This window comes from Perca flavescens, chromosome 13 (genome assembly GCF_004354835.1).
Source record: "Perca flavescens isolate YP-PL-M2 chromosome 13, PFLA_1.0, whole genome shotgun sequence".
NCBI classification, from domain to species: Eukaryota; Metazoa; Chordata; class Actinopteri; order Perciformes; family Percidae; genus Perca; species Perca flavescens.
In genome coordinates, this window is record NC_041343.1 from 10,608,377 (window position 1) to 10,636,282 (window position 27,906).

The 27,906-nt window shown below is 40.5% G+C and overlaps 1 protein-coding gene across 2 annotated transcripts in view; it reads right to left on the minus strand.

Moving 5' to 3' along the window:
* The window catches only part of gabra3 (gamma-aminobutyric acid type A receptor subunit alpha3), a 110,669-nt gene extending 83,081 nt beyond the window's left edge, over positions 1–27,588 (minus strand). For both annotated transcript variants that reach the window (XM_028595806.1, XM_028595805.1), the window contains exon 1: positions 27,415–27,588. The gene's annotated coding sequence lies outside the window, so the exon portion shown is untranslated. The remainder of the gene's footprint in view (positions 1–27,414) is intronic.
* Between the last annotated feature and the right edge of the window lie 318 nt (positions 27,589–27,906).

Genomic DNA, 27,906 nt, shown 5'->3' on the forward strand with positions numbered 1-27,906 from the left:
TAAACAGCTATTGACTGCTGCATGCTCTATAAAACTGCAATGAACAATTATTGGATGAGGAATAAATCAAGCCCAGAAAGCCTTAAGGCTAAAATGGTCATACTGTTTTGACAATAACGTGATATCAATAATTGATATCCATTGTTCTTAAGGGATAGTTTGCCACTAGGTACGTGCTTGGTTCAGAAATGTGTTCCATCACTTACAAGGACTGACCAAGCGTATAGAAAATCAGCAAACATTTTTTCTATTACCTGTTTTTAAATAATGTAGGAAACATGTCGCCAATTTCAATCAATGCACTTACATGGGATTTGACAAGAAATAATATACATTGATATTCTGCTTCGTAAATCCAAGAGCCCCATGATGTGTTATTGATGCGAAATATTTTGTGTCCTTGTTGCTATAAATAAAGCAGCCACCCATCTATTTCCTATGTTATCAACCATCCTTCTTTTGGCTGAGAAAATGTGCAAACATTTTAAATTAAACCAGGTAATCTTACCTATAACCTGACTATGAGACTATCCAGTTTATTTTACATGCATTCACCCAAATCTGAGTTACTTGAGTAGCCACTTGTTGCCAATTAAACAGAGTACAGTTCATGCAAATTAGCTCAAATGTTACTTTTCCTAATTTCAGCCCCATATCTCCCTTTCAACAGATGTCAAGCTCAAGGACAGGCCGAGTCCCAGACTGTGTCAAATTAAACCACTTTTCTTTCTTGACAAATGCTGCTAGACAGCGGACTTCTGATTATTTTCTTTTATTAACGCATATCACATTAGGCATCGGTGTTTTCAACCTCCTCTCTTCCCCTCTTTCTTTTCTCTCGGTACATTTTGCAAGCAGGGTTTGTGTTAAAACCAATTCTGGATCGTTATCTATTACACACTTTATGTTCCCCAGAAAAACTACAGGATGCCCTCTGGAGTCAGAGGAATCATTACCTTGCCTTATAGTGTCCGTCTGAAAATTGCATCGCTAATTTCCTGACATATTGCCACCTATTTAAGCCTCTTCCACTCACATGATCATCTTTAAGGCTTTGAATGTCCTGGATGAATACATCTTTTAAACACTTTGTTTCCTCTATGCCTTGAGGTTCAGTCATAACAGCGTTTCACCAATGATAGTCATTATAGTTTGTAGTAGTTAAAAGGTAGGATGAGTTCTCACTAAAGAGACGCTGAACATATGCTGGTAGACTTTAATAATGTGCTCAGTAAACAAAAAAAAGTTAAGTTTCAAAGGAGTAAAGAAAAAAGGGAATATTTAATTATTCTCATTAGTCAGTCCATAAACTCCATCGTCTATCACATTTCTACTACAGGATCTCTGTTCTGTTTATGTAGTGCATTTCTCGTCAACTCAAGCACCAATTAGATTTGCAGTGAAAAATCATCCAGATTTGACAAGTGTCAACAAATTCTTTCCATAAGAATAAGGCAAACAGGCATTAAAAGACTGGCTGCCGGCCGCTGTCTACAATTCTGCACCCGATTTACCAATACCTGTCATGCAAATGAGGGGCTCAGCGGTCCCTGGAGCTCCGATTGTGCTTGAAACAGAGAATATGAAGGAAGGGGGAAAAAAAGACAAGGTGCTTTTGTTGGCAAATTAAAAATAGCTTGCCTAAGGTGACAGTAGTGCTAAAGCACTCTCCATTTCCACTCTTCTAACATTTGTTTTCAATTCTACTGTCAGTTTTTTTTCAATGTGATTACATTTGACAGAATTAAAAGGCTATAAATGCCTCTGATGCAAATTAGCTGAATAATCTGAGTGGACAACGATGCTGTGTGTTGAACAATAAAGGTAATAAGTGGTAAAATAAGAAGTGGCAGGACCTAGTTTCCACCTAGAAAGATGTCAGCTGGGAACAATTTGGTTTAGTTATTTTTATAGTTTGGCAGTCAATCGTGACCTTAAGGAAAATGGAAATCAAACTGTCACATTATAAAGTTCATGGTACGTTTTCTATGCAAATAAATCCCACTGGTGCAGTTATAGCACAAGATGTCAAGGAACAGCCAAAAGAAATTGTGGACCTCAACAGCCAATAAACACTGTCGACTGCAGTAATTGTTGAATTTAGGACACTGTTCTATAGCCATGTAATCCAAGTGGCTGTTCACTAAAAATAGCCCTAAATCCTGTCACATTTGGTTTGATGTGACAGTCGTGCACTGAGCATCTACCAGTGATCTTTGTGGTCTGTAATTCAACCAGTCAATAGTATACAAACTTCACCAAACCACCCACAGTTTAACCTTTGGCTGAAGCCATCCTATCTGACGGCACCTGCCCCCTATACTATGAATTTCAGATTTTGCCTTCTGGCTCTAGGTTCAGATTCCCCGTTGTTAAGAGTAACGGTTACAAGCACTCCTTCATCCCCACAGCCATTTCACTTCCGAGCCCAGGCCAGGGGAGTGTGTAGTTTAGTTGATGATATGATGTGGTTTGTGTTGATGATGATGTCGTCTATGCCACTGATGAGGAAAATTGTATTATGATGGCAGAGATGTTGATCATGTATTCAACGTGTCTGTTCACTATGCACTTTATTGTGTGTATTGGTATTAGAGCTGGGCGATTATGGACAAAATCAGATATCACAATATTTTTGACCAAATACGTACCTTAATGTCGATATTTTAGTGTTGACTATTGGTGCTTTCACAAAATATTTACACAATGAGATTTTTGACAATCATCAATAATGTAGATACAATGACTAAGTGGGTAAAGGCTAATAATAGGACAACTAGTACAGTCTGGTAAGTTCAGACAATGACATCACTTTACTAAAATGCAGCCTTTAAAACCAGGAAAAGACCACAATTTACCATATAACGATATTATGATATCCAAAATCCAAGACAAGATCTAGTCTCATGTCACAATATCGACATAATATCGATGTATTGCTCAGCCCTAATTGGTATTTAGTTGGTCATTCTGCTGCTTTATATATAAATATGTATATTGTTTTATTTTTTTTAGATGTTATTGATGCTGTGCTTTGTACACTGGGAAAAATGAAAGTGGGTCACTAGTGACTATTGTTGGTCTTTAGCCCACTGGTACTCAGTACACCTCCCCCCACTTCCTTCTGTACTGTATGTCTATGTCTTTTTCATGTATTGTATGCCTTGCTGTAAAACAAATTGCCCTCCTGGGACAAAATAAAGTTGAAAGTTACACATTGACAGTTCAATTTTATGAAAGTAGTAACAATACATCCACTTTGATATAATCAATAGTGTCAAATAACATATCATCCCAAATCAGTTCAAATGACCCAGATGGAACGTGGAGGGTGGTGTTGATGATGAGAGATATACAACGGCCAGCAAAAGGAACACAGGTGGACCTAATGAGCGAAGACAATTTTTCTCTCCGTTTTGGGACTGTGGGCATGAGCGTTATTATGATCATTAGGCCTCATCACTGCCAAATGATCAATGTATCGGGCTGGTGGGCAAAACTCTCTCCACTGGGGCCCATGACTATTATGTTACACCAGTGATAATTTGTCAAGATTTAGGGTTGTTCCTCACAGACATGTAATGAGAGTACAGTGGATCCATTATGAACACAACACCATATGACAATAAGCCTCTGTTGCTGTTTTGAGGGCAGAAGAAAGATACATTTCGTGCTGTCATTGTCATCTTACTGTGCCAAGCTTTGGCTGGCTACTGTTCAGTATAAGTATACTGTTCACAGCTGCTGAAAAGAACTATAAAACTGTAGAATAAAACAGCCCAAGTGGCCCTGATAGTACAGTTTAATCAAAGCTTAACATATTTGATCTAATCTGAATTTAAGGTGAAGTGGCTTAATAGATGTTTTTATACGTGCTAAACTTGGCAGGAATCTAAGGAATAAAGTCTCTCTTTTTGGTATCGCCAAGATCTACTTGGAAAAAGCTTACTCTCCTTTTACTGCACGTTTACAAGTGTGGAGAACAGTATGACATCTTAAAATTCACTGGGGTCGTTCATTTGCATAAAGAAATTAATAAAAAAATATACCAGATGGAGATAGATTTGGACTTTTCATGCGGTGTGCGTAAATTACCCTGACAGTAGAGAGGGAATAACAAAAATCTGGTTTCAGAAATGAGGCCAAAGTGCTTAAAAGCAAAACGCTGTCACAGCCCTTAAACATTTTGTAATTTGATGTTCACAAGGAGCCCAAACCTTTTTCGAAAGTAAACTGCTAGCACAAGAATGTGGTGGTGACAATGCAGTGCATGTGAGATTGAATATGACTTGATACAAGGCAAGGCTTCCAGGGGCTTAAACTCCTTCAATGCTGTGCAACAGCAGACCAGGGACGAGTGATGAAACAATAACAGCAGCTCTGGGAATGGCTTTATAAAAGACTGCTCCCTGGCCTGTATGATCTGTTTATTATATATTTCCTTTCCCTTTTATATGTAAAAGTGAAGATGGATTGTTAGATGGATCCAAGAGTCCCTTCAGTGTCTGAATAAAGCTGATTTAGCTAACGCCTTGGTTCAATATTTTATATGAGCCATCAACAGTTCTCACCTGTCGAGATGCTAAGATCTATAATGCTTACCCAGTTGAGCAGTTTGCACACACAGAGCACAGCTGGGTAATTATATATACACGTAGATACTGCTGAATCTACAATATTTTATATCCATTTTTTCAAATCTGTAAAGTAAACAATCTAGATAATGGCTGGAGAGTGTTCCCATACACTAGTTCCAAAAGAGCTCAGTGAACAGTGTTGACTCAATAACCCTGATTATTAAAAAAGGGCTCCAGACAAACTTTGTTACTAGGAGCACTGTAGCCCCTAACTGAACATTTGAGATGCACAGGCAGAACATTTAGGGGCGCACACTTAAATTGACCTGCAACGCAAGTGTTCACATTTTCCCCTTTTTAACTGTACTACTGATAAATGCTTTGGTAATAATACAGAAACTACGATCTGCTCTCTTATTTTAGTTCACAGTCACATTTTAATTGAATAGTTCTAAAAAGCTTTAGTGCGTACATTTTTACGTTGCATTCAAGACATTGCCAAAAGAGTTGATACAAAGCTAAGACTATCAGCTCCACACAACTCTCTCTGTATTTCTCAGCATGGTTGTGTTTAAAAATTGGTGTCATCCGGCGACTTTAGCACGCAGAAACTTAAGTGAAGATAATTACCTCTTCTGAAGAGTCCTTCATGTTTTTTTTTAATCCTCCGTGTCCTCCTTGGCTACTAGCAACTGCATGGAAGAGGGGTGGGGGTGGAGCGCGATCACGGAAGGCTTGTAGCATGTGGATGCACCGACAGTTTTGTTGTCATTACTTAGAATTTCTCATGGGGGAGACAGAAACCAAGCACTATAGCTTTAACGAATGCATGCAAAGTATTATTACTGCCATTACAGTGCAAAAACCAAATGAGGTAAGTGGTCAGTGGTCACCTTACTGTCATTACAGCATCAGAACAGGTAAACAACTTGTGCACAGAGCACATCCCCCTGTGGGACACTGGAAGGCTCTGACGGCCAACACTTGTAGTTAGTTAAACTGTGCGGTGCCAGTTACCTCGGCAAACTTGGTTTTCCCCGCATGTTGTGGACCACATCTAGTGCAGTAGATAGTTAATGGTGTTGGTATTTTTGCTAAATCCAAGCCATGTAAACTCCCTCAGCCATTCCTGTCAGAAAAGGTGTGTTCTCGCCCTTTTCACCACTGTCTCTTCTGACTCTTAACTTGTCGAGCTTTGCATTTTGCTGCTGTGAAGGGCCTGGCTCTGGTACAGGAGAAGCCGTGGATGGGGAAAAAATGACTCGCTCCCTCCTCATTTTCAACATGAAATTAAAAAAAGAGTCACATTTTCAGGTCACATGTAGTTGTAAAAAAAAATACTCTCACTGTCTCAAAAAATGTGGTCACAGTCTGGAGCCCTGCCATATTTCATAGGGAGCAAGTCATTACTTACAGAATATGTTTAATTAATAATTGACGGGTCACACAATCAGTTATCCTTAAATGAACTCCAATTGGAAGAGTGTTACTGAGAAAATACCTCAGATATGTTACTTCAATCACATATGATTATACACCTACTGTAACTTTCATTATACCCCTGGAAGGATGAGATTGGATCAGATAAATACAATAATCATGTAAATCAGTGTGACTTTCACAATGAGAGACACAGCACACCAAACTACTGCTGATCTGCACACAAGGCACTACAGCCATACATTTCAAATAAATGGAAAGCAGCTGTTAAACCAGGGACAGGGCGCCTGCCTTGTAGGTGAAGTCTGTCAGAGTTCATCAATGATTCCCCGTGAAGAGCAATACCTTCCTGAGCACTCACCACCTGTGCACATGTATTACCTCAGGCCTTGTTACACTGTTTGCAACTCGATGCCTGCACAATTCCGATTGCAGGCATTCACTGTTGATACTGCACATTCTGTTAATCCTTAAATGACAACGTTGAAACTGGTTCATATTTACATTTCAGAAACTAGCATTTCCCGCAATGGGCCACATACAGTATGACATAAGTTCTTTTTCATGCTTTTTTTAACAGAAGAATCATGATTAGAAGAAAAAGTGTGTCTGGCTCAGTAATTCTCTGCTAATGCAGTTTCAACATCATCATTAAATAAACGGAAAAGGAAAAATAACATCATTAGCAGTGGTTTCAAAGCTAAGATACATTGTAAGCTTTAGGGCTTTAGAGCAAGAACAAGAAGCCACTGTTTGTTCAAAAGTATGAGACAACGAAATAATAAAAAATAAAACTACAATAAAATTAATCTTGCTTGCCCAGTGGATCTCACTGAAAAAGCAGCATTCATTTCCTCTGGGTTTAAATTTAACTGTACTACACACAAAGATAATGCAGTTTTCATTTAGTATCCTCTGACAAAAACGAGACGACACTAGCAGGGGCATCTAAACTAAACCAATGCAAGCTATCAACTGCGATGCTTTTATTCTGAAAATGAATTTTCTTGTGAAATCAAAATTAGAAGCAAGAAAATGGATGTCAAACAGAACGTTTGTGAAAGGCTTACCCAGACAAGATTTCTTCAAAGCTGATAGCATTACATGGCCAGCAGAGCGGGGCTCCACATGGAGGGGAAATTAATATCTCAGTTTAGACTCTGACACGTTCTGCATCTCCTCAATGGATTATGATTACAGCTGGAACAAAGTCTTTGCCCATTAGGAGGGGTAACCGAACTGGCTTACAATGAGAAGAAGTGTGGCCCAGAAGGGGGGATTGAGAAGTGAGATGTAACAGTACCGCCATATGCAGTCTGATCTTGAAAATTGGCCCAGCGGGGGGTGGGGTCAACTAGAAGTATTAGTTTTGTTGAATAACTGTTTTCTTTCACACTTTTTTTTTTTTTCCTTTTTTTGATTTGTATTGGGTTGTATTTGTATATGCATGTATACCATGTGTCCTCAAGTATTGATTTGTCTTTTTGGTACTCCCTTTCAGTATACTGTGCTGTGAACAGCATTGGAAGTGTACATTATGTAATTGGGAGGATGCATCAGTGGTAGGATGTATCTATGTATTCCAGTGCACCAAAAGGAGATGTCATCCACCCATGTTTCTTTCGTTTTAAGATACAAAAAAGGCACTGCGCGTTGAGATTGGATATTTGCGCAAATTAATAAGCAACTGTTACATGCAACTCCATGAGGAACCTTCTTTTTTCTTCTCCTCATTCCTGGCAACATTTAAACGGATCCACTCACTCACATCTGTGACTGTTAATATTTCAGCAGCTGCCTCCATTAAAAAAAAACATACTTGCAGTAGAAAGTATTGAGTTTGCAATGACAGTTAATTGTCACTCAATGCAGCAAAGGAGAGTGAAAAAAGTGAGCTGCCTATCTTTTAGATGAACGTAAGAAAAGGTGTTTTGGAGTTCAGTTACATTTCATATGACAGTGACTCGACAAACTGCAACAAAACTAAGGCTGAACAGACCAATACCTCTCTTGTTGCCTGTATGGACACACGTTTAGCCAGTCAGTTCAGTTATGTTGACACAGCTCAGTTGTGTGCAGGGAGTGATATTGCCGGTCAGCACAGTTACCTACTGCTGTGAGGATGCTATGGGAATACAAATGAGTGTAGGATGGCAAAGCATGCAGAGGATACAGCATGCAATACCGTGTCAGTGGTGAGAGAACATTGGAATTTGCTGTGGACTATATTGTACTCTAGAAACACTGACAAAGGGTAGACCGGTGTATGAGATAATAGTCTTAGGAACTTGAACCAGCAGATGTTAATGAGCTTGATGGCCTCATGGAGGCAGGCCACACCTTTTGCAATGTTGACCTTGTGCAACATTGCATTATTATACTATACTTATATTCGTCAATATCAGGCATGGTGGTGTCTAAGGTATCACCTGAGAAATCTCATTTGGAATGATGATGCACCCCCCACTAACTGGCCTTGGGGGTTCCTGCATTATGCATGGCTAACAGCATGTTCCACTTGTTTGCATGGCAGTAATTGTTTTGTGATTAACCTGTTAAATACTCACTTGGTTCTTTTTCTAAACCATTTTTAGCCATCTCACTGGTGTCTGATTCTTTGAACAATGCAGTTTTTGGAGGTGCTTGGTGGGCTGCTTGAGGCCAGGAGGGTCTGCTGGACCTATTAAGCTCCTTGGTGTTGAGTTTGGAGTTTTAAGTTCGACCCAGTGCAAGTATGAAAAATAAAATTCAGGAATCTATTTAAAATAAGTAATAACCAAATACAATTTGGGAATTTCACTATTGAAATTGCATTTTAAATTAAAATCCATCTTTAGACTTTAAACTAAAAAAGGAAAAATCTAAATGATCATAAAAAATCATTTCAAACTTATGACATAAAGTAATCAAACTAATTACGTTTAAAGTCATTTATCGAGAGAACACGTATCCATCCCATGACTATGAACAAACTGTTGTCCACTATGCGAGATGCTGAGTCACAGCTCCATCAAATTTGTCTCCCAAAAGAACACTGGCTTCAAGCCAGGAAGCAATAAATTATGAAGGAATCACTTTGTACAGGTTACATTCTTGTTCATTTTTTATGTTTCTAATCCAATAAAATTTATTGCTAAAAAAACGTTTCAAGACGAGCCCAGAAGCAACAGCGGCTCTGCTATTTAAACGTTCACTCTGTCTAGTTTTGTTAATGAGCTAAACCCTCCATGTAACATTGGGGTTTTCAGGCGCTATGCAAAATACTTTTTCCAACTGCTTCTCCAAACCACTCTAAAATCAACTTCTTATACTCATGAACCATCAACTTAATGTAGTGTATAGACTTGAGCATCAGAGGTCTCAGACGGTTTCCTTTTATACAGCCAATAGGTGGGCCTCAGTAATTGGTGAAGGACTAAATGGCACCCACTGCTTGGTTGTTCCAAAAGGGTAAAGAGCAGCACTCCGCAATGGAATTCACAAGGTAATTACCCCTGGAACCAACTTGAGATATATTGGGCGACACAGGAAATATTTAAGTACATCATCAGCATTATTAATTGTTGGTCCATTTACCTAGTCCACCCTGACTTAAATCGCAGCTATCTGGATCATAAAGTGAGTCTGAAAAATGTATCTTTAATACAGTCCATTCACAAGACTGGCAGATAGTTCTCTAAAGTTATCAGAGAAACATGTAAGAAGCCATAAGAGTCCACAGGGCAAACATCTGTCTAACTTCATCTTGCCCTTTCTATCTTGTGGATTCACTAAGATTTAAGATGCACCAGTGCACGAGCTTGAGATGGGCTGTTTTCCAATGGGACTTCCATTGCCATCAATCAAATGCTCCATATATCACTTTGTATCACTACTGTAACAAAATGGTCTGTGCATGAACATGGCAGGTGTTGTCCAGACCTTTTAGTCCTCTCACTTTTCCTCTAAAGCCTCAGCAGGTCAAAGTTTTCACTCCACCCAATGAAATATCTCTACATCTAGTTGATGTACTGGCAGAACATTTTGTTCAGACATTCATGGTCTCCCAGGCAATGTATCTTAATGATCCCCTAACATTTCCTGTACCATGAGGTAGGCATTTCTGGTTTTGAGTGAAATGTCTCGACTACTATTGGATGGATTTGCCACATGAAAATTGTCATCCCTTTGCTCATCCCTTGACGTTTCCTCTAGAGACATCTTCATTTCAAAATGTTCAGCATCTGCATCTTCAGCATGGCTGTGGACACTTAGGGCGTTTTCACACATACCTCGTTTGGTCCGGACTTTTGGACTTTTTAGTTTGATCCGAACCAAAATTACAGGTGTGAAACCTCCCCCGGACCGCGGTCCGGATCAAAAGACCAAATTTTGGTCCGATAAAAAGAGGTGGTCTCGGTCCGGACCAAACTGAACCATGGTCCGGTTCGTTTATACTGGGGAAGCTCCTTTAAGGTGCTTAGTGAGAGAGAGAGTGACGGTGAATGCGTTCAGAGAAGACAGCTGTCGGCTATCAGAGCAGAGAATACATCAGCAGTTTATTTGTTAAGTGGTAAATGTACAGCGTAGGTTTCAGTTTGTCTCTGAATAAATGCTCCAGAAAGAAAGTTCCCGTGTCTTGCTTCTCAACATCACAACAAAACAAAAAGGGCGGCAGTAGGGGGGGAGAGCAGCAGTCAGTAGGGGGAGAGCAGCAGTCAGTAGGGGGAGAGCAGCAGTCAGTAGGGGGAGAGCAGCAGTCAGTAGGGGGGAGAGCAGCAGTCAGTAGGGGAGAGCAGCAGTCAGTAGGGGAGAGCAGCAGTCAGTAGGGGAGAGCAGCAGTCAGTTGGAAAAACTCCGACACAGAGAGAGCATATGAGAGGACGAGGAAGCCCTTCAACAAACCAATCAGTTAGAAGTATCTGGAGACGTAGCTCACGTATGTGATGACGGCAGGACGTAGGTTTGTCACGTATAGATCTTTAGTGCGCTTGCAAAACTGCAGTGTGAAACCACAACTTACCGGATCAAATGTATACAATGTAACAAAAACATGAACCTTGGTCCGGACCTTGGTTCGGACTTTCATGTGTGAAAACGCCCTTAGTCTTGGCATACAAGTGTGTTGAAGGAGACTACCATCCATTGTCCATGAGTATCTAGTTAACATAAAAGCTCATTGGTATTTTAAAGGCATGTCTAAACATGTTAAAATAGTATCATGAAATTAAAACCGAGACCACTAGGGCCATGATCAATCAAGCAGTGGCACTGTCCCTAATAAGTCCTTGACATATTTTTTAGAATCTGCAACTCTGACCCTCTTGAAGCTAAAGTTCAAAGTAACATATTACATCCTGCTGCTTATTTTTGTGAGCGTCAAGTGGGTCTTTATACAACCTCACTGAATCTATTAAACTTAAGGGTGCGTCTCTGAAGTGGCTTGATCAGTAGCCATCTATCATACTAACAGGTAAAGTATTCATGGGCAGGCTGGTGATCCAGTGTAAGTAGAAGCTATCGCCATTAGTAACATGAATGACAGCTATATAGCCTAACTGTAATTGGAATGCAAGGTTTCACTCCCTGGTAATAGCCATACAAAGAGCAGGAGAGTTCAGCACACGCACTAGACTGGCCCAACAGAATAATTTCAACCATAAATCAAAAAAATCCATGCTGTGGTTCACCTTGAAGCTCTATTGGCTCCTCTTTGCCACTTAGACGGAAATTGTGTTGAACGAGTGTTCTTGTTTTCTTATCCTATGCGAACAAGGATATACTGTAAGGAATCAAAGATGCACTCTATAACAACATGAGCCAAACAGTGCTCCAGTTGAATGAGGCAGAACATAAGCTATAAGGTGCTACTTTTAGGATAAATGAAGCAGTTTTCAAAAGCAACAAGCTTATTTTATATCTGGAAATAGATTGAATCTGATCTGTTGCTATTGTGAAGCCCAAATTCATGTTGCTACCATTGCAAGAAAAAAATGACTATTACTTTTCAGCATTTTACTTTATTGGTTTTATAAAAAAAAACAATCTGCCTTCCTGTAGGGCAACTCAACTCTTGACTAAACAATTTATTAAATAAAAAATGTGAAATAAACCAGCAAAAAGCGAGATTTTCACCACCAGTTTCTTAAACTGCCCTTGAATATTTCATAAGTATTTGCAGAAATATGCCATCCGTTTTAAACTTGGAATAAAAGATTTGCCCTGAAATACAGAGAATAAGCATCATCTGATACAGTTTAACACTTTAAACGGGAGATTCGGTTTCATGTGTTTTACTAGAAATGTCCATATATTGAACAAATACCGTCCTTTGACTGAATTTTAAAGAGGCAATTCATATTTTACCTTATCGTCATTCAGCCAGATATGTAGGCGTGTATGCCAAAGGCAAGAGTTGGCCACCCATTCTCCCCGCATGACACAGAGGGATATTACTGATGTCGTTGAAATACATTAGGCTTGCAAGAAATATTTCATCTTATCTCAAAAGCAGATACTGCGCCTCAAAATAGACCTTACGCTGCAAATGTGAATCCCACAAATCTTGGCATACACGTCAAGTTTTATTACCTTCTTATTACACCACACAGATGGATAAAAGACATATTTAAAGTCAACCCATGAATGTTGGTACATAAATAAATTCATAGCCTTGGTATCTCTGGTATCCTCCCCCATTGTAAGTTGCCTTTCCCCGGTCTAGATAGTAATCAGATTTCCCCCCCAGTGTGAATGAGGTGAGCGTGACTCTGAACAGGGTTGTGATCAGCTTAGGGTCGTGCTGCGAGTCCCTGTGGATGGGACGTTTACTGGGGCTTTTTGTGTGGCCAGTAGGATTCCACTTAGTGTGAAAGATGGCAGCTGTAAGGGTGCCTCTGGCAAGTGTGACTCCAACTATGGCTGCTTGGTCTCATGTAGCGTACAGCGCCAGATGTTCAGGCTGTGTATACCACTCCAGCGAGCATGACTGATTGCGGCTGAGGTAAGCACGTCTGGTGAGAATGATGCTGAACGCAGGAACGGTGAGTGCAACCACCAGCTCGGTGCAGCTGGCTACTTGGATTGTGGCTACATTAGCCCAACTGTGGCAAGTGTGACCGAGTATCTCGACGGGCATAATTCTGCTCTGTGTGGGATGCTGCCGCACAGGCTGATTGTGGTGATCAAAGCAGCTTTGACTGCTGGTGCAGCAAGTTATCACTCTGGTGGAGTTTGCTGGTTGGGCAGAGGCTGTGATGAACACAACTACAACAAGTCTGACTGACTGCAGCACGGTGTGAGCAAGACTCAGTTAAGCACTGCCCATGCTACTCTGTTTTAAGCAGAGTGATGCTGATAATAGTTCCAGTACTCCTGCAATCTGGACATACACTGGTGTGGAGTGTGTTTGTGACACAAGAATTTGTGGTTATCAATGTGAGCTATTGTGTATATTCTTTAATGATATTGATTATTATGAAGATCACATTGGGATTTTCCACTTTCTGGTCTACATAGCCCTGCCTCTGCTGAATTATTTTTTATCCCTTGTGGGGACAAAATGTATTTTATCACAAATCTCACCCTGAAGGTATTGTTTTTTTTTAGCACAGTTTTTTGCAGTTTGTTAGGTCTTTCATGGCCTACCAGCCTCTATCATATTGCAACTGAAACTTACTGTGAGTCTACTGTTAATGTCAGGCCTCAGTGATTTCATATTTTCAAACTTGTTATCACAAAAAAGTACCAAATACCAAATAATTACTTATTAAACACACATTACCTCACACACAAAATAGTCATCACCAATCAGTAGAAAACTCGAGACGAGACTACTGCAGAAACAATTGATTAATTAATAGTCAATCAACTGAAAAATAATTGATTGCAATTGTAATAACTGATTTATTGTTATTTTGTTAACTATTGGCCATTTTCAGCATGCAAGCCAGTTAGGCTCCAACAATAGCTTCCTTAAAGTTTGTATTCACCAAGGCAGTCCTGCATTTTTCTGTTCTTCATCATCCATAATTGAAAACTTGCAAACGTGCTTCCTGAGAACCCTGACCGTTACTCAGCACACAGCACTAAACAAAGTAGTGTAGTATGTGTGCACCTGGTAGGTAATTTTCCATTCTGCTACACATCACAATAAGAGCATTCACATGAAGACAGCCAAAAGGAACAGGCGATAATAAGACAGAAAATCACTACACATTTAAATTCACTTTTATATGGTGATTAAGCTTTTTATCCCACTTGGTACTGAATTTTTATAAGGCCATTACAAAGTTACTTGACCTGAGTAAACAAACCACCCGTGTCATTTAAATACTTTTTGCACCTTGAAAAACAGGAAATGTGAACAACACAACTATAGTACATTGAGCAATCTGAGTTTAAGAATTCAGAATATATAAACATACACATTGTGCATTTAAAGCTTTCTACAGCTAGCAATGGGAAGAGAGAGACATCAACCGACCAGAAACAGCCAGGCAGTGATCGAAGGCCATTAATGATTCACTAGATGACTTGACCAAATGGTCATAAAATCATCCATATACATTTTCTTTCACTATCGGTATATATCATGATATTTTGTCTTATGTACAATGTGAAATTCAATATTAACACTGTAATCACATTGAATATATGAGGACGGTGCATGCTATCAAAACAAAACTTGAGCTGCAAAGATTAGTCGAATCAAAAGTAAATTAATCAGATGCATTGTGTGCAGGACACACAGCCAAAACCTAGTGCCGAGTTGTCCCTATATTTATACAGGTAATAAAATATAAACCCAGATGCCCCGTCGTCTGAACAAGTGTAAATCAAGGCGGAAAAAACTTTTTGTTTACCCAGTTTTTACCTTTCACAGTAAAAGCCCAACTTAAATTCATTCAGCATTTCCGTAATCGGAAACTCAACAAAATGGCTAGCTAAACGGGCTCTCTCTGGGTTGGCGTCGGAGACGGTATCCAACAAAAACAGCCCACGCTGACATTCATTGCAGCTGAATGATTCAGTTTCTGTTGAGGGCAATTTAAACAAAGGCACCACCTGTCGGTGTTTCTCAGCCGCAGTCTCTCTCCGCTGCATTTCTTCAGCCGTATACTCTGGCTCGAATAATAACTGCTGAATCTGATATTCAGCCCTTATTAATATTGGATCTAAGAGTATAGTATCTTTTACACTACTCTGCATAGTGAATAAACTCACGAAGCGCTCATGAGTTGCTCCCGCCGTGCTGTGGCATGAAAAACACGGAGAAAGGTTGGACGCAACCAAGTCTAAAGGGTTTTTTACAGTTGACTCATCCAAGCTGGCGCGCGACATCATGACGTCAAAATGATTTAATATCCGGCCGGCGCGTCCGATTTATGGCGCACGAGCCGAGGTCGTGCACGGCTCAGGAGGTTAATGAGTTCGCCGACAACTGGATGTCAGGACTCTGAGTGACTGCAAGTCTCTCTGGTAAACTTACCGGGTTAAGATGAGTTATTTTATGGTGAATGAAAGGCTCGATCCGACGAAGTAGGTCATTGAATCAAATCGAAGCATTGACGTCAATGCTGCTGCCAGTTCTGCCGTTGTTTACCTTTTTCTTCTTCTTCTAGTCTGTAGAAAGAGCAACGTCTGTAGCCTTTGCTCATTAGCGCCACCGCTGTTCAGGAGAAGACTGCAGCTAGTGTCGCGACCACCAGCGCAGGTCTAAATACTCACAGCGATCTCTAGGGCTGCCACCTCTTAGTCGATTAGTCGACTAATCGGTCGTTTGGTCTTAGTCGACTAAGATTTCTTTAGTCGATTAGTCATTTTTTATGCTTATTCATGCTTAATTACTCATTTCCAAGAAACTTATGAGCACATTTATGGTAAACACAAGATTTAAAGTGGTGCTTTTGCAGGATTAATTGTGGAGAAACTCTGTTTTACAGATGGTTAATTAACTACATTTATATTGTGCTTTTCTAGTCTTAACCACCTCTCAAAGCGCACAGCTCTGTCAATTAAATCAACTAATCGATTAGTCGACAAAATTGTATAAGTGTTAGTCGACTAAGAATTTCTTTAGTAGAGGACAGCCCTAGCGATCTCATGACGTCACATTTGTAAGCACCAGCTGGGCTGCGTCTAGTATATAATCAGCTCAACACGGAGGCGGGGGGGTTGTGTGAAATTCTTATTTCCTTTGCTTGCCAATTACATTGAATCTAGAAAGCCATCCACTTATCATCTTTTATAACCGTTAATATTTTACATTCATCATTATGATAAGATTGTTTGGGGGGTTAAACTGGCCACTTTTGATTATTGGTGAGGGGACACCAATAACTTTTTTATGTTTTGTAGACCAAATGTCATTGAGAAAATAATCAGAACAGTAATTGATAATGGAAATAAATGTTAGCTGCAGCCCTAAACAAAACACAATTTGCAATCATGAATTGTGTCTCACATCTTCAAATGATTCCACTGAAACAAAAGTCAATATATTATTGCATTACTCTCCGGCCCTCCAAGCATGTGTTGCAGGACTGGAAAAGGACATGTTCTCCAAGGTAACCTGTGACAGGTTTTACAGGAGAGAGTCACTGCTGCAAGCCATCCTGTCCTCACAGAGAACTGTGTTCACATTCTTGGCATGAAGTCAAAACTCATTCATGGTGGGTGTCGGGGTCCGACAAAGTTGTCCCTTTGCCTGTTTGTGATGTTCATGGATATAAATCAAGACAAAGCCAATGTCTAACGGTCTAGCTCAGTGACATAAGAATGCCATCCCTGCTGATTGCAGAACAATGTCATCCTTTCTACCTTTTGTCTGACTGGTATTTATGTGTGTGGTTTAGTTTTTATTTGTGCAAAATTAAATGACTAAAAATAGAGTTACACATTCAGTCTATTAGAAAAAGCTGCTTCCTCCTCTTTCTTAAAAGCTTGCACTTGAACTATTGAGCACATAGAAGGTCAAACTGACACTGGACAACAGTGACATTTATACATTTATTTTTATTTGGGAAGATGACAGTCTTTACACGGCCCCAGTTTTACAATTACCCAAGGATTGAATCAGTAAGTAACAGGTCTTATGCAGGTGCTGTTGATGTATTGGAAGCTGCACTTAATGTCTGTAGTGTACATTTTCAGGCAGGATATAATGTGTAATAAAAGCTCCTCTGCCAGGCTAATACCAAACAAGCAAACCTTGTACAATGTTTTGTTGAGGTATATTGTGTCTACAATTCACTTTCATAGTCTAACAAATGTAATAAAGTAGCACTGTCTCTTGATAAAAGTGCTTGCAGGGTCAGGGCATATGAGTAAACCATGTTTTATTATTAACTCTGTTAGTTGTGAACAGTTTGTGATTGAGATTAGGCCTGCACAATTAATCACAATTTTATCAAAATCGCAATATGGACTAGTGCAATATTGAAAATGGCAAGAGGGGGAGGGCAATATTTGTTAAAGGCAAAATATGTGTCAAACCACTATGAATTTAATATTGTGGTGCTGCAGAGATGTCCCCGCCTACAAATCATATCCTACAGACTAAAAGAAAAAAAATCTTTGTTTGGTACAGATCGTCATAAAAATGACCACTAAAATCATTTTTATTTTTGGATATTAATATATTTCAATAAAAATTAGAATAACGATACCAAAATGATCATTCCCTCCAATATCGCGAATCAAATTGCAATTGCAATGTCAGTCAAAATAATCACAATTAGGTATTTTCCTCATCTTGTGCAGCCTTAGTTGAGATAGAAGAAAAGGTTGATCTTTAAATGCAAAGCCTTCTTTATTTGTCTCAAACATGAAGCTCCTACATGTTGAAAAGCGAGGCTTTTAACTAAAGCGAAGAGACAGGACCGCATCACCCCTGTTTCAGCATCTTGTCAAAGGATACCGGTTTTCTAATTGATTTTTTTTTTTTTTGGAATTCTAATGGTTTTGAGTCTTTTTAATGACCTGACCCCAACTTGTCTCTGAACTTAAGATCCCGCATGACAGAAATCCTCAGACAGGAGCCTCCTCACGGTTTCTGTGTCAAGGTTAAAACTTAAAGTGACTAGATACAACTAAAAAGAATGAGATGCCCGCACTCTGCTAATTCTCCCATACGTTTATTGTGCTGCAACGTTTCAACCCTGCTGGGTCTTCCTCAGGCAAAATTCTTTTTAGTTGTATCAAGCCCCTTTTTTGCCCTGCACCTCACCGGTGGGGATGTGCACACTACCACTACTGCTCTAAAGACTAAAAGTGACCATGCTGTTGTTGTCAGGGCTGCCTTGGCTTATAAATGAGCTTCCAGCATAGTGGCATCGCAAATAAGGCCATTAAAAAGATTCTTACAGCCTTGTCTGATCTCAGTATTTTGCATTGGTTATCCCCATGACTCCCTCTGTTTATTGAGGCATTTAGGTTAGTCAGTTATTATAACCTTGACTAACAGATTTCCTGTGGCAAATGCAGAAAATCTGATAGTTATTGTTTTTGACATGAACAATTTATGCTATAATTTAAACTGTAAAATCCCCTTGTGCATATGAAAGATACATTTCAACAGCAATCATCACACCTACACCATGTTGGAGCATGGCAATGCAATAGTGATATAAAATAATCTCTCTGAAAGAAATTCCCCTATGCTATACCTGGTGCAATAAAGAGTAGGCTGAGACAGCATGAGGGTGGCCGAACGCTACGCACATTGAAATACCCACAATCATCTGGCAGCCTGTGATAAAAAAAAAAAAAAAAAAAGAAGAAGGAATAATACTATGGTCTCAGTAGTGAGCTTACTTATAAGAAGGGGGTTGTTGATTTCTGTGCAGAAATGTGCTTTGAGTTATATTGAGTTACATAAGAACATTGCAGTCCTCTGCATAGGCTATGTCATAAAACAGCGTACAGTGCATTCCACTTGCTATATGATGAAGAGAACGAACTTCCTGTGGCACAGGCAGGAACTCGCTTTACTGTCCAGTAAAGCTGCAACTAAAAACTATTTTTATTTGTATGCCCATTTTGTTCTCAATTGATCTGTAAAATGTCAGAAAATACAAAAACATCAGTGTCATAATTTCCTAAAGCCAAAGGTGACTTCTTTAAATTGCTTGTTTCTCCAACAAACATTCCAAAATTCAAAGATATTCAATTTATTATCACTTAACAAACAAATGCAATAAATCAAAAGTGACAAGCAGGGACCTGGGAATGTTAGGCATTTTTCCAGAAAATACCATTTGAACAATAATTATTAAAAGGGATATATATATATATATATATATATATATATATATATATATATATATATATATATATATATATATATATATTTGGATATTTTGAAGTTGGGTTGTATGAGGTACTTATCTATATTCAGTGTATTAGCTCGGCACGCCCCCGGTTTGGAGAAGCAAGCAGGAATACCAACACGGAAGGTAAGTAATGTTCTGATGTAGACAGGGGCAGCAACACAATCGATTTAAGCCACCTTAAAAAAAGCCCAACTACAAAAAAAAAATATTGGTTTAAGTGTAGTCTAAATTTAGAATATATTCACTGCTTTACCTTGATTGGCTAGTTAGTTAGTGTTATTTTGTGTCTGTGAAATCCAGGCTAACCCTTTAAAACACCAAAGTCACACAATGGCAAACAAACCAAGTGATCGAGTCAGCGGTAGAACAGCAACTCCTGTGTTTTGCGAGGTAAAATCACTCTTATTTTTCTAAGGAGTCTGGTGGCTTTGAAGAGAGCATATATGGATAAAACGGCTTCAGATCCCCGTCGGAAAGAGCTGTCTGACGGCAAGGTAAAGTGGTGAAAATATTCTAAATATAGTTCACATCTAAACTGATATATATTTAGATGGTCCTTTTTCAGGTGGCTAAAATACGTTTAGCTGCTGCCCCTGTCCACAGCTTAGAGTCTTTGTCGGTATGCTTGCTTCTCCAAACTGGGGGCGTGCCGACAGCCACCTACTGTAGGTAATACACTGACTAGGGATACATACTTCATACAACCCTACTTCAAAATATCCAAACTATCCCTTTAAGCCAGATGTCTTCAATAGTGGGTCCAGGACCCCTAGGATGTCCTCAGAGTTACTGCAGGCGGGCCTCCAAATAATTATAATAATAGTTTTTTGGGAAATATTAATCAGCCTATTTGTGGGAAAAAAAAAAACACACTGATGATAGGCTTAATGGCCTATAGGTAAGGTACTCACTAAAATCCACAAATACAGTTAATAAGGATTTACTGTGCCACATGTATGTTTAACATTAAAACATGATTTATAAAATCATGTTTTAATAACAATAACAATTATTTTATTAGCTTAGAATTCTATGCACTAAAAAGGTATGTATAAAGGCTTCCCCCTCTATGTTACTGTAGGCCCAGTTTAAAGGTCCCATTGCATAAAAATTTCACTTTATGGAGGTTTTTTAACATTAATATGCATTCCCCCAGCCAGCCTATGGTCTCCCAGTGGCTAGAAATGGCGATAGGTGTAAACTGAGCCCTGGGTATCCTGCTCTGCCTTTGAGAAAATGAAAGCTCAGATGGGCCGATCTGGAATCTTCTCCTTATGAGGTCATAAGGAGCAAGGTTACCTCCCCTTTCTCTGCTTTACCCACCGAGAGAATTTGGCCCACCCATGAGAGAGAGACATCATGGCTTTCAAACGGGCAAAGTAGCAGTTGGTCAAGGCCACACCCCCACCCTCCACCTTGCCCCCCCCCCCTCCTCAATAGCTACAGACACAGAAATGGCACATCCTAAGGAAAGCTCATTGTGGGACTGGCTCTAGTGGCTGTAATTCTGCACCATGGCTGAATTTCGTGAAAGAGACTTCAGATACAGTATTAGGGGACCACTAAGGTCTATATAAAAGCATCCAAAGAGTACCATGAGACCTAACTTAATTTTATACAAGATATGTAGTAGGGGGTCCCTGATCCGTCTCTCTTTCAGTTAAGGGGTCCTTGGCCTAAAAAACGTTGAAGACCCCTGCTTTAAGCTCTACTGTCAACCATTACTGCCTCCATACTATTTGACGTTACAAAGTTTTCGAGTGAGGCCCAAGTGCCATCCCTTGAAGTAAACAGAAGTTAGATTAAATGCTTTGGGTCATTTGCACATAAATAGTTTTGGATAGATAATTTGAAGCTGAATAAGTTTACAGCACAAACTCGAGAAAGTGGATTGTGATATTTTTCCCTTTCTCTCGCATGTTTGATTATTTTGCCTTTGTTATTTAGCTCTTTGATGGGAGCAGATGCTCACTCAGTCAGGGATATGTCAAAACTGCAATTGAATTTTGATCATGATTCATTGTGCACTGCCAATGCAGGATCACACACAGCAGATTCACTGTTTTTTTTGACTGATTAAATATTGTGCAGTGAGCACTAGGCTGTTGCAGAATAACCACAAAAACGTGTGTGCTCTTTCCCGCCTCACACTGGTTGAGTTATATATCTTGACATCCCACGCAGTTTCCCCAGCAGTAAAAATGCTCAGTGTTAAAGTTGGTGTCCCCCTCGGGACACTTGGGACACACACTATTTAATCGGGCCCATTTAAAAAAAATGGTAAGACAATTAAAGCTCCTCTTGACATCACAGAAAGCCCTCGGGCCACCAGTTCCCAATAATCCACTCTCCATATCTTCAGCCAAAAACTCCGGGTTACCGAGGCAACAGTGTACATCGCCCTTTTTTTCCAATGTGTGTGACAAAAGTAGTGCCTGAAGCACCACATTTCCTGTGTAATTGCAATTGAGTTAAACCTGTGACTGAGATGGTCAACGTGATCTGTTGGAGCAGAATAATGGCTGTTTATCCTGCAGCCTAAAAAACACCAGAAGTGTGCCGTCGCTCCATCTGCACACAGCACACTTGACTGCAATTTGTGCCATGGACCTTGATTCACAATATATGCACCCCCTGTCTTTGCCAATAACCTTCAAGCACTATTTTTCAACTTATCTGGCATTCGACTTGAAAGGCCTAAAATACCTCTTAGTCCTTTGCCAACTTCAATCAAAAGTCCAATATGTGATGCTTAACTTCCTTTTTTTAATGCCAGATGATCAAATTAATGCACAACCGGAGCAATTATTCACTGAGCAAACAACATTTTAAGAGGGTTCACGGTTTTAGATACAGCAGTTATCTTTCTTCAACACCATTTCAGGTCTAGAATGTGTATGTCAGACATTTTAGGGTTCTCAGACATTCTGCCAATACAGCCAGTCCTGATATGAAGCTCTGAGGCTCCTAGAAGATTATGACATTTAAGAGATTTTGGCTGTCAACCTTAATAAGAGTAAACCTTGAGAGACATATACAGTACTTTACCGTTAAGGAGAGTAGGGAAAAATAAGCGAGAGCTATGTTTCCTACAACCTCCAGTTACATAGGGATTTAAGTTCTTAAAAATAGGACTCTATAAAATCAAAATGGAGGTTTTATTCCAACAATAACTACAGTATGAACATGCAGATTTCATAGTGGCTCTGATCTGGGTTAAATCTTCAACTAAATGCCTGCTTTGATCTATGATTTCTTGCTTTTTTTTTAATTAGTAAAACATGGTTGTGTGTCTGTGATGGAGATTTCCTCCTCCCCTCTTTCCCATGTAATACAAACAGAGTGTGAGAAACAAAAGGTTAACATCTGCGGGGACAATGGATCCTGAGCAGGTGTTCTTAAATGAATGTTCATGAATTCATTTAGAGGCAAGTGTGCTAAATTGTGCAAAATGTTGCACATATTTCTTTATTTTTTTTTTTTTTCCTTCTACCCCCACAAACAAAAAGTCTACAGCTAAATACAGAAATAGACTTTCAAATAACAAATCTAGTCTCAATGATAATCTAACAAGAGCAATTTCAACGGCGTAACTGTGCAACTGTGCCAGCTCCAACAGTCTTTCATCGAAAAACAGTCCATGATTTGCTCTGCACGTAATGTACTTGTTGAAAAATGCCTAATGCCGTTTTGGCAAGCAGGTTTAGTTCCTTAATCACTGGGATGTGCATTCACATGAGATCGCTCTTGTCAGGAGTCCTCTGTCTCTGCCTGAATACAGTTTTACGAGTCGTTTGTTTGTGGAGTTTTTACGTAACAAATTACAGATATGGGAGAGAATTTGTACAGGATTAAGATCGGTGACAATCACAGAAATTATCATAAATCAGTAGGCATGTGGAGGCAACATTATTCCTGTGTAAATGGAGCCTCGGTGATTAATCTTACTCCTCTCCTGCACATAAATGGGGAAATGATGGAAGCTTACCAAGCCACAGAATGAGTGGGGTAGGTAAAATCCTTGTGAATAAGTTGAAGTTAGAGTAATGCAAAAGCACTCTTCTTTGCTTCATCCTATAAATGATATTTGGTTGTGCTGGTTAAGTGAAGACGTGCGTCTCTGTTTCTTCCTGTCTCTATTAACCCAGCATGGACTTCTCATTGTCCTGCCTTGTTCCACTTCTCATCATATTTGCCGTCGTGGAGCAACGCTTTAAATTTCCCCTCAAAGATTCTTGGTCATGACTGACATGATCATGGTCGAGGCTCCAATATACTTAGAGGGCTCTCTGGATTACGTCCTGTCAGCTGTGATTATCATCATCATCAGCCAGTAGCTTGATACCGTAGCCCCATGTCCACTTGAGCTGTGTGGTGGATCTCAGTACATATTGTCATCTCCAAAACAAGCTTGTGTGTGTGTGTGTGTGTGTGTGTGTGTGTGTGTGTGTGTGTGTGTGTGTGTGTGTGTGCGCTTTTTTATTCTGCAAACATGAACAATAGGGGAGGGTGACCCTATTATTTAGTATACTAAGTAATTTCCAAAATATATTAACATTAACATTAATTTATGGGCAAAAAAAACAAAGCCAGTGCTTTCCCTTAACACTCCGGGAGATATTACCCTCGTTTATTTTGTAATCACCCGAGATACTTTGCACTTTACTGCATCATGCCTTACTGTGCCTCGAGGAACGATACGGAAATGCTAATCCTCGCAACAATCTGCCTCTATCTTCGATACCCGTTTTATTTGGCTGCATCTGCATGCAGAATCCAAATAATAGCAATTACAAACAAATCCTCCAATCACGCTACTTCAGATGTAGCAGGTTCACCACAGTAAGTCACAGAAGCACAACATATCCATCTGCAACTCTCGGAAAAAGATAACGCCTCTCTCAAAAACAAATCTGCTCTCCCTGACACATTCCCTGCTGGACAATAAATCTGAGTTTGCTTCCCTTTCACCACACAGCCATTTGCTGTGAATAGGGGCTCTCTGCTGTGTATGTCTCAACAGATGAAGAACCTGGCTGAGGAAAGTCATTTACTTGTGGTCACACTTATGAGTCCAGGGAGTCATCGCATTATATGAGCCCTGTAGCGTGCAGACTGAGAGATGGCAGGGGAAAGGCTGCAAGGAGCTACAGATGACTGTGCATTACATCAAATTAGAGGTGTGGTAAATACATGAGTGTGCGATGTGTAGAAAAGGAACTCCTTAAAATGTGGCAGGCAAAGGCCAGCGTGATGAATGATCCTCAGAGTAAAAAGACTTCTTATAGCCTTGATCTGGATGATGTCCGGTAATTAAGAACAGGGCTTTGCCTATGACATTGGCTGGATCTCACTTCTCTCATTTGTTAGCTCCACATCCTCTGTTGAACCGGAAGTTGTTCTGGCCCAATGACCTCTCACGGGTCCGTATGATATCGTACGAAAATGTATGCACACCAAAACGTAAGAGATCCTACGAAATCAGGAGACCGCCAGCTGGTCACATGACTCTGGCTACAGTGGCCGGCTACGAGCTCCATGATGCCGAGCGGCAGTTGCTAGTTGTTTAAAGGTCCCATGGCATGAAAATTTCACTTTGAGTGTTTTTTAACATTAATATGAGTTCCCTGAGCCTGCCTATGGTCCCCCAGTGGCTAGAAATGGTGATAGGTGTAAACCGAGCCCTGGGTATCCTGCTCTGCCTTTGAGAAAAATCAAAACTCAGATGGGCCGATCTGGAATCTTCTCCTTATGAGGTCATAAGGAGCAAAGTTACCTCCCCTTTCTCTGCTTTGCCCGCCCAGAGAATTTGGCCCGCCCATGAGAGAGAGAGAGACATCATGGCTTTCAAACGAGCAAAGTGGCAGTTGGTCAAGGCCACACCCCCACCCTCCACCTTGCCCCTCTTTCCTCCTCAATAGCTACAGACACAGAAATGGCACATTCTAAGGAAAGCTCATTGTGGGACTGGCTCTAGTGGCTGTAGTTCTGCACCAAAGCTGAATTTCGGGAAAGAGACTTCAGATACAGTATTAGGGGACCACTAAGGTCTATATAAAAGCATCCAAAGAGCACCATGTCATGGGACCTTTAAAGCGCTACTGAGCTTCATGACTAAAGACCGGTTGTATCAACGGCTAGTAGTAGTAGTAGTAGTAGTAGTAGTAGTAGTGTGTTTAGCCGCTACAGAGCTCTGAGATGCGGTAGTTGGTAGTTCAGTTTCCCCAAGATTAAGTGACTTTGAGCCGGGTTCAGAGCACCACGAGCTGCCGGTAGTTTCGGCAGACATTAGGGTTAAGTTTAGGTGACAAAAAGTGAGCGTTATGCGACGACGAAAGTTAAATTTAGGAACCAAAACAACTAGTTAAGTTTAGGAAAAGATCGTGGTTTGGATTAAAACCCTCCTAAGAAACAGGCATTTCCTGGGTGAAAGTCATGTGTTTTCCTCAGGAAGCCAACTCCGCTCCCTTCTCTCCTGATGATTTCCTTACGTCTCTCCCATTCTTCCTCGGTGGGAAGGAGTAAGATGCGAGGGAGGGAAGCAAGTGAAGGAACCAGGGATGCAATTGAAGAACCTGGTATGCAGCCATAGGCTGGTTGAAAAGCATGAACAAGATGAAGCTAAATTAATGCAATATCATAATTCTTCCTGCTGGGAAGTATCTGCATGCCGAGCCTGCTTTAATGTGTGTGCCCACACATTTTAATAATGCAGATCCAACAGGTTTCTTTGTTATATACAGCTATGTTTGGAAAGGTGCCAACTACCGTACCACATTGTGCACACAGATGCATCATAAATGATCATTTTTAAGAGCACGGGTGCACAATCAGGGACCTTCTCCAACACTACGGGTGGAAACCATTTGTTGCCCATTAATGTTACATTTTAGGCAGCAAACATCAATGCAACAGTAATTCTGAGAGGGTGTCTTGTTTGTGCAGCATGTGCTTCTGCAACTGAGTCTGGTCTTATTTTATTAAAAAAAAAGAAAAACATAATGCCAATTGGATATTGCTCAGCATATGTGGCTGTTAACACACTTCACAACATGCACGGTACCCGACACTGAGAGAGAGAGAGAGAGAGAGAGAGAGAGAGAGAGAGAGAGAGTATTATGTTTTTTAATGAGGCAGGCTTATGCTTCCTCATTAGATGCTACAGCTAAACACACAACTATTTAGAATTTAAATTATAAAGAGAAATACATGTCGTTAATAAAAAACGTTTGGCAACCACATGGAAGTGTTGTTTTTATTTTCTGTCGTCATCATAGAGATAATCAGTTGTTGTTGGTTTTTTTTGCCTCAGTTAAAACTTCTCAATTCGGAAACACAAACACTGAAATGTTATTTCAATAGCCAGCGTTGCTGTGGACAGTGGAGGTGGGTGCTGGGGAGGGAGGGGGGGGCGCATATAGCTGCCAGACTCTTCTCTGTAACGCGGGGTTTGTTCCAAGGTCTTGTCACTGGTTTTCGGTATAAGCTGGTTTCTGACAGGATTTTCCAGCACGCTGGGTCCAAGCATGAGGCTGGAGTTAGTGCGGGTGCGGATTTTATGAACACAAACGTCACGCGCGCCGTCGTTTAATTGCCAGTTAATGGAAAGTATAAGAATCGGCGTGCGCTGTCGCATTGTGTTGCCATTTGACTGTCCTGAGAAGTCAAGCTGGAGAAAGGCATGTAACACCGCCATTGTCTCAACTGCATTTACCACACACACACACACACACACACACACACACACACAGAGCTCCCACATGTGTTGCTTACACTGCCCAAACAATACTTCATTCCCAAATCTTTTAAAAGACAAGGCAACGCTGTAAGCATGCAGCGCCGCATTCTTACATCAGCATCACGTCCACTTGGAGACGTACAGGGAGACCTGTTAAACCATCAATTAGAATGCGGTAGCTACACAAACAGCAGTTGTTGCATGTGAATGAAACATTGCCACGGAGCACATTTAAAATCATCTCGGGCTATTATCCTGCCGGCGACATGTGCGAAACCTATCATATACGGCGGTACATCAAACACATATAGGTAATGACAAGCATTTAAAGAAATCAGAACCTCACCAGCAGCAGTAAAGGGATGCGTTCTAGCCGTTTCTTCTCTTCTCTGCCGGCTTGGCTTTCCTTGGAGTTAATGAGCTTCTGACGTGTGGTCCGACTGATTTCTCCCTCAGCTGTTATTGTCTGCTGGCTTTGGCTTTTTATTTTTCTTCCAGCGGTGAAATAGCCTATTAGGGAAATCGGCGTCCCCTCGCAAAGCTCTGCCCTCTTCAAACTAACCTTCCCGCCCCCTCCGTCTACCCATCTCAGATTGGTGCTGGTCAGGAGGGGCAAACCCTGATCCCGAGCGGTGAACGTTTGCGGGGAGGGCTCACTGTTAACCGACCAGCTTGTCAGTGATGCTCTAGACAGCTGGAGGGGACTCTCCCCCCCCCCCCCCCCCTCCTTGTGCGTTTTTTGCGCAACAACCTCCCAGGCGAGACACAGTGAGTGAGTGGGCCCACTTATTCACGGGGGCTCCGCGGTTTCAGCACTGACGCAGGTGCCCAAGGTCCA